The sequence below is a fragment of the Macrobrachium nipponense genome, chromosome 13, assembly GCF_015104395.2.
Source record: "Macrobrachium nipponense isolate FS-2020 chromosome 13, ASM1510439v2, whole genome shotgun sequence".
Classification (NCBI taxonomy): domain Eukaryota; kingdom Metazoa; phylum Arthropoda; class Malacostraca; order Decapoda; family Palaemonidae; genus Macrobrachium; species Macrobrachium nipponense.
The window spans coordinates 15,589,993-15,604,992 of NC_087206.1; the positions used below are offsets into that span (position 1 = coordinate 15,589,993).

At 35.3% G+C, this 15,000-nt stretch overlaps 1 protein-coding gene and 5 non-coding genes across 6 annotated transcripts in view; 4 read left to right on the top strand and 2 right to left on the bottom strand.

Annotated features, from left to right (window-relative positions):
* Positions 1-15,000, top strand: part of LOC135225658 (uncharacterized) — a 230,601-nt gene that overhangs the window by 90,547 nt on the left and 125,054 nt on the right. The window lies entirely within an intron of this gene.
* On the bottom strand, positions 816-886 carry Trnag-acc (transfer RNA glycine (anticodon ACC)). Its single transcript has one exon. It is a non-coding gene; the product is annotated as a tRNA-Gly (tRNA).
* On the bottom strand, positions 6,469-6,539 carry Trnag-gcc (transfer RNA glycine (anticodon GCC)). The gene has a single exon. It is a non-coding gene; the product is annotated as a tRNA-Gly (tRNA).
* Trnag-gcc (transfer RNA glycine (anticodon GCC)) lies at positions 10,696-10,766 on the top strand. The gene has a single exon. It is a non-coding gene; the product is annotated as a tRNA-Gly (tRNA).
* Trnag-gcc (transfer RNA glycine (anticodon GCC)) lies at positions 13,026-13,096 on the top strand. The gene has a single exon. It is a non-coding gene; the product is annotated as a tRNA-Gly (tRNA).
* On the top strand, positions 13,995-14,065 carry Trnag-gcc (transfer RNA glycine (anticodon GCC)). Its single transcript has one exon. It is a non-coding gene; the product is annotated as a tRNA-Gly (tRNA).

Consider the following 15,000-nt stretch of genomic DNA (forward strand, 5'->3'; position numbering starts at 1 on the left):
TACCTGGAGAGCCGAGAGGATCGCTTTTGATCCTGGTAGTGACGTTTCATTTTCAGCATGAACAGGGATGAATAAAAATAAAAGATTTCAGTGCTTTCTCAAGCATCGGTGGTTCAGTGGTAGAATTCTCGCCTGCCACGCAGGAGGCCCGGGTTCAATTCCCGGCCGATGCAAAATTTAAAATATAGGAGGGAATCCAGGTTGATTTAAAATAGCTGATGTTAAAATCAGAAGTTAAACAGATCCTCGTAGAAATTGCTAAAAAAAGGGGACTTAATCGTCAACCAGCTTGATCTGCTGTTGTATTTCTGTAATGGGGATATTAAGCAATATGGAGATTGTTATTGTTATTACTAATCACGACAAAACATACTTGTGACTGACCTATTGATCTAGTAATGCATAGGTCTGTGGTTCAAATTCTATTATTGTTATTACTAATCAGGACAAAACATACTTATGACTGACCTATTGATCCAGTAATGCATAGGTCTGTGGTTCAAATTCTAAAAGGAGAACTTAGTCAGTAGTCAGTAGCTTTTATATTCAAATGAGATTGCATGCTTTTAATGTAGAAGTAGTTGTAGTACAGTTTATGGTAAGTTGAAGTGGTAGTCATGCAAAATGGAGCCAAGGAAATGGTCACAGTCTACTGTATAGCTGCAGAAGTGGTTGCCGGTGATGTGTGCTTTATATTCCACCATTTATTAGTACCAACTACCACGATTGCCAATCTCTATTAGTATTCTTTCTACCCCACAGTCCTTACCTTTCTTATTCTACTATCATCAACTTTATTTATATATTCTAAAAATTGCATCGGCCAAGAATCGAACCTGGGCCTCCCGCGTGGTAGGCGAGAATTCTACCACTGAATCACCTATGCCTAGAAAATGTTTACAAAATTGTTGCCATTTGTTGATCCTAATACTATCTAGGCACTGTCAACTTTATATTACCATTTGTCGATAAGCTGGTCCCTGGCAGAGCCAAGAGGATCGCTTGTGATGGTGGTAGTGACGTTTCAATTTCAGCATCAACATGGATGAATAAAAGCTGAAAGATTTCACAACTTTCTCAAGCATCGGTGGTTCAGTGGTAGAATTCTCGCCTGCCATGCGGGAGGCCCGGGTTCGATTCCCGGCCGATGCAAAAAGTTTTTAAATGGAGGAGGGTATCCAGGTTGATTTAAAATAGCTGATGTTAATATCAGGAGTTGAACTGATCCTCGTAGATAGTGTTAAAAAAAGGGGACTTAATAGTCAACCAGCTTGATCAGCTGTTGTATTTCTTCAATTGGGATATCAAGCAATATGGAGATTGTTATTGTTAACACTAATCAGGACAAAACATACTTATGACTGACCTATTGATCCATTAATGCATAGGTCTGTGGTTCAAATTCTAAAAGGAGAACTTAGTCTATAGCTTTTATTTCCAAACAAGATCGTATGCTTATAATGTAGAAGTAGTTGTAGTACAGTTTATATCTAAGTAAAGCATGGTAATTTGAAGTGGTAGTCATGCAAAATGGAGCCAAGGAAATGGTCACAGACTACTTTATAGCTGCAGACGTTGTTGGTGAACTTCACATTATATTCCACCATTTATTAGTACCAACTATTGTAAGTTTATTAACCCTCTTACACCGACTGGGACTATGTCCGACATTTTTTTTTTTTGTCTCCCGTGTGCCGACTGGACGTATTTTACGTCGACATTTTTTGTCTCCCGTGTGCCGACTGGACGTATTTTACGTCGACTTACAAAAGTTTTTTTTTAAATTCGCTGAAAAATACTTATAGGCCTACCAGCCTAAAACTTTTGAATCACGCGCCTTGGGGATGCTGGAGTTCACGGATCAAGGTGTTGTTTTTGTTTACAATCGTTACGCAGGCGCGCAAAGCGCGAGTTTCTTTCTTGCCGCACTAAAAAGTATCTGTGACACATCTCGGAAATTATTTCGTCACTTTGACATAATTTTTGTACCATTGTAAATTAGCCGTTACATGAAGTATTATATATGAATATGTGCGCATTTTTATGTAAAATGCAACAATAAAATACTCATGATTGTAGCTTTTATCAGTTTTTGAGATATTTTCATATAATAACGAATAATTGCCAAAATTTGCAACCTTACCGCGGTCAACTTTGACTCTACCGCAAATGTCCGAAAAATCGCCAATTGTAAGCTAAAACTCTTACTATTTTAGTAATATTCAATCATTTACCTTAATTTTTGCAACAAATTGTAAGTCTCTAGCACAATATTTCGATTTATGGTGAATTTATGAAAAAAATAACATTTTCTTTACGTCGCGGCGGTAACTCTTCCGAAAAATCATACGTGCGATTGTGGTAATGTTTGCACCATTTTAAAATTAGCCGTTACATAAAGTTTTTATATATGAAAATGTGCGCAATTTCATGTAGAATACAACAAAAAATAATTGAAGGTTGTAGCTTTTCTCATTTTTGAAATATTTGCATATAAATCACGATAAATAGAAAAAAAACCACGTTCGGTTCGGTCAACTTTGACTCTACCGAAATGGTCGAAAATCGCAATTGTAAGCTAAAACTCTTACAGTTTAGTAATATTCAGTCATTTATCTTCATCTTGAGACAAATTCGAAGTCTCTAGCAAAATATTTAGATTTATGGTGAATTTAAAAAAAAATCTTTCCTTCCCTCCGCGCGCGGATTCCTCCGCCACAAATCTCCGAAATGCGTACGTACCATTCTCGGAATATTTTGCTCTGTTTCATATTAGGCATTTCATAGAGTTGTATATATGAAAATGTGCGCAATTTCCATGTAGAATAAAACGAAAATATTTGAAGGTTGTGGCTTTTCTTATTTTTCGAAATAATTGCATATAAAAAATATATATATAAAAAAATTCGCCACATTCGGTCAACTTTAACTCATCAGATATGGTCGAAAACTGCAATTGTAAGCTAATACTCTTACAGTATAGTAATATTCAATCATTTGTCTTCATTTTGAAAGAAGAAATGGAAGTCTCTAGGACAATATTTAGATTTATGGTAAATTTTTGAAACAAATATTTGTTTACGTCCGCGCGTACTAATTCATGCATTATTTTGTGATAATATTTTCTCTGTGTTGCTTTATCGTTTTACAATGTTTTATATACCAAAATGATTGAAATTTAGTGTACATTACAACGAAAAAAGTAACTTGTTACCTTTAACTGTTTTGCGCACAGCGCGATTTGAATACAATTATATATGAAATTTTGTTTTTGCGTTATCATATATATCATATATTGCATTATTTATATATGATAATGATAATTTTTTTCATTTCTGATGGTTGCATTCTAAACTTCAGCCAATGACAAAAAAGGAGCCAAAAATGAACTCAATGCTTGAAAAACCCCCATTTTAAAAGCGCGCTGTGGGATTTTTTGAAAAAAAAATATTTTTTTTTCGCTTCCCCAGCGCTCACTTCTTGAACACCTCGGCACACGGGAAGAGACAATTTTTTTATTTTTTTTTTACCAGCTTCGGCGTAAGACGGGGTTAAGCACCTCATTTATAGTTTTCTTGTCTCGGACGATCGAAAGTGTACAAGGTTGTTTCTTTCAGGTTTTGTTTTCTACATGTGGGGTCGTCTCAGGGTCCTCGTTTGATTTTTTGGTTCGCTAGAAGGGTAAAAGGAGGTTGGAGTAAGGCAACTGCGACAGCCAGTGTCTGACCGCTTCATCATAAGGTACACAGACCTGAGGAGGTTTTCAGCAGCATGGGGCTTCTGTGCTGTCACATAGAGTCCGTAATGGCTACTTGGTTACTACGCAGGACCATGCCAGGGTTAAGGTACTAGCCGATCAAGATGTTCAGCAGCAGCCAGTTTTGTCTGGGTTAGCAGCTTCGTCTTTTTTATGTTGAGGACCACGACTTTAGAGTTGCAGCTTTGTCTGTGTTCTCCTGAAGGGCAGCTTCTTCTGTGTTGTGTGTACAGCTTCATCTATGTTTTCATGAAAGGCAGCTTCGTCTGTGTTGTGAGTACAGCTTTGGCTGGGTAAATTTCTTCAGGAGGTATTCTTAGTGGGTCCTCAGGTGTTATCTCTGCAAGTTGCCACGGTTTTTTCTTGGATGTGCAGTGTCCTGCAGCATTTACTGTTGAAGGCTTTTGTGCCTTAGGTTTTCTCCAGGGTTTTAATGTTTAAAGTAATCAGGAAATTGATACTGTGTTTTGTGTGGCATAATTTGTTAACCCTGCTTCTGATTTTTTATGGTCCATTATAGTTAATTTGTTTCTATAATTGTAACCTTATGTTGTCTCTTATTAACTATTTGCTACTGCTCATACTGAGGTTACTGTAATAATTGTAATGGCATTTTACTGATCCTATATGTAATTATTTTTTCCCCTTCTTACATAGCATTTTTATTATTGGTTATTAATACACTGACTCAATCATTGTTTCTAAAAGACTTGCGTTGTTTACTGCCATATCTGATGATTTTAAGATCAAATTTGTTATGCTTAGTTTTTGCTTTGACATTGGTGCTTTCATGTAAATACTGAATTCAAACAATTGTTAGTATTATATGTAATAAATTAGTCTTTAGGTCTGTTTTATATTACTTGATTTTTCATCCTCCCAACCCAACAGTGAGTTCATAACCACTTCCATGATTGTCAATTCCTATTAGTGTTCTTTCTACCCTACAGTCCATACCTTCCTATTCCACTATCATTAACTTTATATTATATATACTAAAAATTTGCATCGGCCGGGAATCGAACCTGGGCCTCCCGCGTGGCAGGCGAGAATTCTACCACTGAACCACCAAAGCCTAGAAAATGTTTATAAAAAATTGTTAAAATTTGTTGACCCTAATACTGTCAAGGCACTGTCAACTTTAAGAAAGCCAGTTGTCGCTGGTTGTCAATTCCTGTTTTCAATATCTAAATTTCATTCTATGTTGTGCACCATGGGATTTGAAAAATTACTGTATTATTTAATGGAGGATAGCTTGTGATGCTGGTAGTGACGTTTAATTTTCAGCATCAACAGAGATGAATAAAAAGTTAAAGGTTTCACTGCTTTCTCAAGCATCGGTGGTTCAGTGTAGAATTCTCGCCTGCCCACGTGGGAGGCCCGGGTTCGATTCCCGGCCGATGCAAAACAAAATTTTGAATGGAGTATGGAATCCAGGTTGATGTAAAATAGCTGATATTAAAGTCAAAAGTTAAACGAGATTATGTACTTATAATGTAAAGAAGTAGTTGTAGTACAGTTTATATCTAAGTAAAGCATGGTAATTTGAAGTGGTAGTCGTGCAAAATGGAGCCAAGTAAAAGGTCACAGACTAATGTATAGCTGCAGAAGTGATTGTTGGAGAACTGCATTATTACCCACCATTTAGTACCAATTACCATGATTACCAGTACCTATTAGTGTTCTTTCTACCCTACAGTCCTTACCTTTCTTATTCTACTAACATCAAATTTATATTATATATTCTAAAAATTTGCATCGGCCGGGAATTGAACCCAGGCCTCCCGCGTGGCAAGTGCGAGAATTCTACCACTGAACCACCGATGCTAGAAAATGTATGCAAAATTGTTTTTCTTTGTTGATCCTAATACTGTCTAGGCACTGTCAACTTTAAGAAAACCAGTTGTCGCTGGTTGTCAATTCCCGTTTTCTATATCTAAATTCCATGCTAAGTTGTGCACCATAGGCTTTGAACAATTCCTGTATTATTTCATGGAGGAACGCTTGTGATGCTGTTAGTGACGTTTTATTTTTCAGCCTCAACAGGGATGAATAAAAGTAAAAGATTTCAGTGCTTTCTCAAGCATTGGTGGTTCAGTGGTAGAATTCTCGCCTGCCACGCGGGAGGCCCGGGTTCGATTCCCGGCCGATGCAAAATTTGAATGGAGGAGGAATCCAGGTTGATTTAAAATAGCTGATATTAAAGTCAGAAAGTTAAAACAGATCCTCATAGATATTGTTAAAACTGGGGACTTAAGAGTCAGTCAGCTTCATCAGTTGTTGTATTTTAGTAATTTTGATATTAAGAAATATGGAGATGGTTATTGTTATTACCAATCAGGACAAAACATACTTATGACTGACCTATAAGTTATTGATCCAGTAATGGATAAGTCTGTGGTTCAAATTCTAAAAGTGAACTTTGTAGCTTTTTTATTTCCAAATGAGAGTGCATGCTTTTATGTTAGAAGAAGTTGTGTACAGTTTATGGTAATTTGAAGTGGTAGTCATGCAAAATGGAGCCAAGGAAATGGTCACAGACTACTACTGTATAGCTGCAGAAGTGGGTGTTGTAGAAGTGTGCATTATATTCAATCTTTATTATTACCAATTACATGATGTACCAATACCTATTATTTTTTTTCTACCCTACAGGTCCTTACCTTTCTTATTCTACTTTCATCAACTTATTATTGTATATTCTAAAAATTTGCATCGGCCGGGAATCGAACCCGGGCCTCCCGCGTGGCAGGCGAGAATTCTACCACTGAACCACCGATGCCTAGAAATATTCAGGAAAATTGTTGCTATTTGTTGATCCTAATACTGTCAAGGCACTGTCAACTTTAAGAAAGCCAGTTGTTGCTGATTGTCAATTCCAGTTTTCCATATCTAAATTTCATGCTATGTTGTGGACCATAGGCTATGAAAAATTCCGGTATTATTTAATAGAAGATCGCTTGTGATACTGATAGTGATGTTTTATTTTCAGCATCAACAGGGATGAATAAAAAATAAAAGTTTTCACTGTTTTCTCAAGCATCGGTGGTTCAGTGGTAGAATTCTCGCCTGCCACGCGGGAGGCCCGGGTTTCGTTCCGCCGATGCAAATTTTTGAATGGAGCAGGGAATCCAGGTTGATTTAAAATAACTGATATTAACCCTTAAACGCCGACTGGATGTATTATACGTCGACTAAAATTCTCCGTCGGGTGCGATGTGGACGTACGGTATGTCGACTACAAAAAGTTTTTTTTAAATATTCCCAGAAAAATAGTTATAGGCCTAGTTTGCAAAAAAATTTTAAATCACACACCTTGAGGGATGCTGGGAGTTCCGGATCACGCTGTTGTTTTGTTTTCAAGTGTTACCCAGGCGCACATGCGCAAATTGCTTCTTCTCTCACTAGAAAGCATCAGTGACGCATCTCAGAAATAAATTCTTTCATCACTTTGTCGTAATTTTTGCACCATTTTATATCAGCCGTTACCTAGAGTTTTATATATGAAAATATGCGCAATTTCATGTAGAATACAACAAAAAACAACCCATGGGTGTAGCTTCTATAGGTTTTCAAATATTTTCATATAAATCCTGATGAGTGCCAAAATTACAACCTTTGGTCAACTTTGATTCAACCGAAATGGTAAAAAAACACAATTGTAAGCTAAAATCTTACATTCTAGTAATATTCAATCATTTACCTTCATTTGCAACAAATTGGAAGTCTCTAGCACAATATTTTGATTTATGTTGAATTTTTTACAAAATTTTTCCTTATGTCCGCGCGGTAACTGCCGAAAATCTCAGAAATTCTTTTGTCACTTTGTCATAATTTTTTCACCGTTTTATATTAGCCGTTACATAAAGTTTTATATATGAAAGTTTGCGCAATTTCATGTATAATACAACTAAAACCAACCCATGGTTTTTAGCTTTTATCAGTTTTTGAAATATTTTCATATAATTCACCGATAAGTGCCAAAATTTCAACCTTTGGTCAACTTTGACTCGACGCCGAAATGGTCAAAACGCAATTGTTAAGCTAAAAGCTTCTTCATTCTGTAATATTCAATCATTTACCTTAATATTGCAACAAACGAAGTCGCTAGCACAATATTTCGATTTATGGTGAATATTTGAAAAAAAGAATTTCCTTATGTCCGCGGGCGATGTCTGCGCGCGGTAACTGGGCCGAAAATCTCAGAAATTCTTTCGTCACTTTGTTGTAATGTTTGCATAGTTTTATATTAGCCGTTACATGAAGTTTTATATATGAAAATGTTCGCAATTTCATGTAGAATACAACTAAAAATAACTCAAGGTTGTAGCTTTTATCAGTTTTGAAATATCTTCATATGAATCACAATGTGCCAAAATTTCACCTTCAGTCAACTTTGACTCTACTGAAATGGTCGAAAAACGCAGTTGTAAGCTAAAACTTATATACTAGTAATATTCAATCATTTACCTTAATAATATTGCAACAAACGGGAAGTCTCTAGCACAATATTTCGATTTATGGTGTGTATTTGGAAAAACTTCTTCCTTATCTCCGGCAGGCGATGTCTGCGCGCGGTAACTGGGCCGAAAATCTCAGAAATTCTTTCGTCACTTTTTTGTTGTAATGTTTGCATAGTTTTATATTAGCCGTTACATGAAGTTTTATATAGAAAATGTGTGCAATTTTTATGTGAATGCAACTAAAAATAACTCAGGGTTGTAGCTTTTATCAGTTTTGAAATATTTTCATTTAAATCACGATGTGCCAAAATTTCAACCTTTGGTCAACTTTGACTCAATCGAAATGGTCCTAAAACGCAGTTGTAAGCTAAAAATCTTACATTCTAGTAACGTTCAATCACTTACCTTCATTTTGTAACAAATGGGAAGTCTCTAGCACAATATTTAGATTTATGGTGAATTTTTTAAAACCGTCTTTTTCCTTACCTCTGCTCGTTGTAACTCTGCTGAAAATCTCAGAATTTCTTTAGTCACCTTGTCGTAATTTTCACACCGTTTTCTCTTAGGCGTTACATAAAGTGTTATACATGAAAATGTGTGCAATTTCATGTAAAACACAAACAAAAAAAATAACTCATGGTTGTAGCTTTCATCAGTTTTGAAATATTCTCATATAAATCACGATATAGAAAAAATTCAACCTTCGGTCAAATTTAACTCGACCGAAATGGTCGAAAAATGCAATTGTAAGCTAAGAATCTTACATTCTACTAACAATCAGTCATTTACCTTCATTTTTCAAGGACTTGGAAATATCTAGCACAATATTTCGATTTATGGTGAATCTTTGAAAAAAACCTTTTCCTTACGTCCTCGTGGTAACTTGGCCGAAAATCTCAGAAATTCTTTCGTCACTTTGTCGTAATTTTTGCACCTTTTTATATTAGCTGTTACACAAAGTTTTATCTATGAAAATGTGTGCAATTTCATGTAAAATACAACAAAAATAACTCGTGGTTGTAGCTGTTATCAGTTTTGAAATATTTTCATATAAATCACAATAAATAGAAAAAATTTGACCTTTGGGCAACTTTAACTCAACCGAAATGGTCGAAAACTGCAATTGTAAGCTAAAACACTTGCAGTCTAGTAATATTCAATTAATGACCTTCATTTTGCAACAAACGGGAAGTCTTTAGCACAATATTTTGATTTATGGTGAATTTTTGAAAAAAAAAATTGTTTTTACGTCTGCACATGACGAATTCATGCATCCTTTTGTGATAATATTTTCTATGTGTTGCTTTGATCATATTACAATTTATTATATACCGAAATCATCACACTTTAGCGTACAATACAACGAAAAAAATTTAATTATTAGCTTTAACCGTTTTGCTCACAGCGCAATTTGTATACAATTATATATGAAAATTTTTTTGCACGGTCATATATTCCAATATTTATATATGATAATGGTATTTTTTTTCATTTCTGATAGCTTCATACTAAACTTCAGGCAATGACAAAAAAAGGAGCCATAAATGAACTCTTAATCTTAAAAACTAAGCATGCTGTGATTTTTTGAAAAAAAAATTTTCCGCTTCGGTGCAAACTTCTGAACGCCACCGGGATACGACAGACGCTTTAGTAAATAAAGGCTCGGTGTTTAAGGGTTAAAGTCAGAAGTAAAGCTTGATCAGCTGTATTTCAGTAATTTTGATATTGAGAAATCTGGAGATTGTTATTGTTATTACTAATCAGAACAAAACGTACTTAAGACTGACCTATAAGTTATTGATCCAGTAATGCTTAGGTCTGTGGTTCAAATTCTAAAAGGAGAACTTTGTCTGTAGCTTTTATTTCCAAATGAGAGTGCATCCTTATAATGTAGAAGTAGTTATAGTACAGTTTATATCTAAGTAAAGCATGGTAATTTGAAGTGGTAGTCATGCAAAATGGAGCCAAGTAAATGGTCACAGAGTAATGTATAGCTGCAGAAGTGATTGTTGGAGAACTGCATTATATTCCACCATTTATTAGTACCAATTACCATGATTACCAGTACCTATTGGTGTTCTTTCTACCCTACAGTCCTTACCTTTCTTATTCTACTAGCATCAAATTTATATTATATATTCTAAAAATTTTGCATGGCCGGGAATTGAACCCGGGCCTCCCGCGTGGCAGGCGAGAATTCTACCACTGAACCACCAATGCCTAGAAAATGTATGCAAAATTGTTTTTCATTTGTTGATCCTGATACTGTCTAGGCACTGTCAACTTTAAGAAAACCAGTTGTCGCTGGTTGTCAATTCCCGTTTTCTATATCTAAATTCCATGCTAAGTTGTGCACCATAGGCTTTGAAAAATTCCTGTATTTCATGGAGGAACGCTTGTGATGCTGTTAGTGACGTTTTATTTTCAGCCTCAACAGGGATGAATAAAAAGTAAAAGATTTCAGTGCTTTCTCAAGCATCGGTGGTTCAGTGGTAGAATTCTCGCCTGCCACGCGGGAGGCCCGGGTTCGATTCCCGGCCGATGCAAAATTTTGAATGGAGCAGGGAATCCAGGTTGATATAAAATAACTGATATTAAACCTTAAACGCCGACTGGACGTATTATACGTCGACTAAAATTGTCTGTTGGGTGCTAAGTGGACCTACGGTATGTCGACTACAAAAAGTTTTTTTAAATATTCCCAGAAAAATAGTTTTAGGCCTACTTTCCAAAAAGTTTTAAATCACGCACCATGAGGGATGCTGGGAGTTCACGGATCACGCTGTTGTTTTGTTTAAAAGCATTACCCAGGCGCGCATGCGCAAATTGCTTTCTTCTCACACTAGAAAGCATCTGCAATGCATCTCAGAAATTCTTTCATCACTTTGTCGTAATTTTTGCACCATTTTATATTAGCCGTTACATAGAGCTTTATACATGAAAATGTGCGCAATTTCATGTAGAATAGAACAAAAAACAACCCATGGTTGTAGCTTTTATAAGTTTTGAAATATTTTCATAAATATCACGATAAGTGCCAAAATTTCAACTTTTGGTCAACTTTGACTCGACCGAAATGGTCGAAAAACGCAATTATAAGCTAAAATTCTTACATTCTAGTAATATTCAATCATTTACCTTCATTCGGAAACAAACGGGAAGTCTGTAGCACAACATTTTGATTTATGGGGAATTTTTGAAAAAACTTTTTTCCTTATGTCTGCGGGCGACTTTCGCGCGCGGTAACTCGGTTGAAAATCCCAGAAATTCTTTTGTCACTTTGTCGTAATGTTTGCACAGTTTTATATTAGCCATTACATGAAGTTTTATATATGAAAATGTGCGCAATTTCATGTAGAATACAACAAAAAATAACTCAGGGTTTAGCTTTTATCAGTTTTGAAATATTTTCATATAAATCATGATAAATAGAAAAAATTCGACCTTCGGTCAACTTTAACTCGACTGAAATGGTCGAAAACTGCAATTGTAAGCTAAAACACCTTCAGTCTAGTAATATTCAATCAATGACCTTCATTTTGCAACAAACGGGAAGTCTCTAGCACAATATTTTGATTTATGGTGAATTTTTGAAAAAAAACTTTTTTTTATGTCTGCACTTTACGAATTCATGCATCATTTTGTGATAATATTTTCTCATTGTTGCTTTGATCGTTTTACAATTTGTTTTGTACCAAAGTCATTGCATTTTACTGTACAATGCAACGAAAAAAAATTAACTTATTAGCTTTAACCGTTTTGCTCACAGCGCAATTTGTATACAATTATATATGAATTTTTTTTTTTGTGCAGTTGTATATCCCAATATTTATATATGATAATGATATTTTTTTTCATTTCTGATGGTTGCATACTAAACTTCAGACAATGTCAAAAAAAGAAGCCAAAAATTAACTCTTAATCTTGAAAACTAAGCATGCTGTGATTTTTTGAAAGAAACTTTTTTTCCACTTTGGCGCTAACTCCTGAACGCCGCCAGCATACGACAGACACTGGTAAATAGAGGCTCGGTATTTAAGGGTTAAAGTCAGAAGTTAAGCAAATCATCACAAATAGTGTTAAAACTGGGGGGTTTAAGAGTCAACCAGCTTGATCAGCTGTTTTATTTCAGTAATTTTGATATTAAGAAATATATAGATTGTTATTGCTATTACTAATCAGGACAAAACATACTTATGACTGACCTATAAGTTATTGATCCAGTAATTCATAGGTTTGGTTAAAATTCTACAAGGGGAACTTTGTCTGTAGTTTTTATTTCTAAACGAGATTGCATGCGTATAATGTAGAAGTAGTTGTAGTACAGTTTATGGTAATTTGGAGTGGAGCTTAGGAAATGGTCACAGTCTGCTGTATAGCTGCAGAAGTGGTTGTCGGTGAACTGTGCATTATATTCCATTATTTATTAGCACCAACTACCATGATTGCCAATCCCTATTAGTGTTTTTTCTACCCCACAGTCTTTACTTTTCTTATTCTACTCTCATCAACTTTTATTTATATATTCTAAAAATTTGAATTAGCCAGGAATCGAACCCGGGCCTCCCGCATGGCAGGCAAGATTTCTACCACTGAGCCACCAATGCCTAGAAAATGTTTGCAAAATTGTTGCCATTTGTTGATCCTAATACTGTTTAGGCATTGTCAACTTTAAATTAACATCTCCAGTCGATGAGCTGGTGCCTGGCAGAGCTGAGAGGATCGCTTGTGATGTTGTTGGTGACATTTCATTTTCAGCATGAACAGGGATGAATAAAAAATAAAAGATTTAACTGCCTTCTCAAGCATCGGTGGTTCAGTGGTAGAATTCTCGCCTGCCACGCGGGAGGCCCGGGTTCGATTCCCGGCCGATGCAAAATTTTAAATGGAGGAGGGAATCCAGGTTGATTTAAAATAACTGATGTTAATATCAGAACTTAAATAGATCCTTGTATATATTGTTAAAAAAGGGGACTTAATTGTCAGCCAGCTTGATCAGCTGTTTTATTACAGTAATGGGGATATTAAGCAATATGGAGATTGATATTGTTATTACTCATCAGGACAAAACTACTTATGATTGACCTATAAGTTATTGATCCAGTAATGCATAGGTCTGTGGTTCAAATTCTAAAAGGAGAAATTTGTCTGTAGCTTTTATTTCCAAACGAGAGTGCATGCTTATAATGTAGAAGTAGTTGTAGTACAGTTTATATCTTGAGTAAAGCATGGTAATTTGAAGTGGTAGTCATGCAAAATGGAGCCAAGGAAATGGTCACAGACTAATGTATAGCTGCAGAAGTGGTTGTTGGAGAACTGTGCATTATTCCACCATTTATTGGTACCAATTACCATGATTGCCAATACCTATTAGTGTTCTTTCTACCCTTCAGTCCTTACTTTTCTTATTCTACTATGATAACTTTATATTATATATTCTAAAAATTTGCATTGGCCTAGAATCGCACCCAGTCATCCCGCGTGGCAGGCAAGAATTCCACCATTGAACCACCAATGCCTAGAAAACATTCACAAAATTGTTGCCATTTGTTGATCCTAATATTGTTTAGGCGCTGTCAACTTTAAGAAGCCAGTTGTCGCTGTTTGTCAATTCCCGTTTTCTATATCTAAATTTCATTGTATGTTGTGCACCATAGGCTTTGAAAAATTCCTGTATTATTGAATGGAGGATTGCTTGTGATGCTGTTATTGACGTTTTATTTTCAGCATCAGCAGTGATGAATAAAAAGTAAATGATTTCAGTGCTCTCTCAAGCATCGGTGGTTCAGTGGTAGAATTCTCGCCTGCCACGCGGGAGGCCCGGGTTCGATTCCCGGCCGATGCAAAATTTTGAATGTAGGAGGGAATCCAGGTTGATTTAAAATAGCTGATATTAAAGTCAGAGGTTAAACAGATCCTCACAAATAGTGTTAACACTGGGGGTTTAAGAGTCAACCAGCTTGATCAGCTGTTATATTTCAGTAATCTTGATATTAACCCAATAACCGTTTTCTATGGGAAGCAGCTCTGGTGCCCCCAGCTGACAGCTGAGAGTGCGGGCAGCAAAAATGTACGCTACCCAGATTGTCAGCAAAAAGTAAAAAACGCAACATGGCAACTGCCCTCCCGGGCGCACTAACTTTTGATTGCAGGGGGGCTACATTAGCTTATTTTCAATTTCTGTATATTATTCCATATATCTTAACTCATATAAGTGCAGTAACATACGCACGGCCGTTCCCTTTAACCACTATCACGTATTTATATGTCTGCTCTTTCCAGCAATAATAATAATAATAATACTTCATCCCTTGGCTATGGGATTATCAGATTGTCGCCATTGGAAAATAACATTCTCTTAGAAGAACAGACACATTGTTTCATGTAAGGAAGATTATTCGTTGTACATAAAACCCTTACTTCTTTTGATGCTCTAGAATTTTTAAATAATAGGATACAACAATCGGCCATTCGAATTATTCTTAATGCTAATCATCAGATTTTTCTTTGACAAGCCATAAAAATGGTATGTAATATAGAATTTAATAAGTGATATATTATATATCTATATATAATACATAATAATATATATATATTATAATTATATATAATATATTATATATTAGATATACATATTTTATATAAACATATTATATACAATTATAATTGAATAATAAATATAAATATATATCATTTTTATATACATATACCTATAGCACATATTTATATTAAATAGATTGATTCTATACTATATTAATAACTATATATATAGTATATATT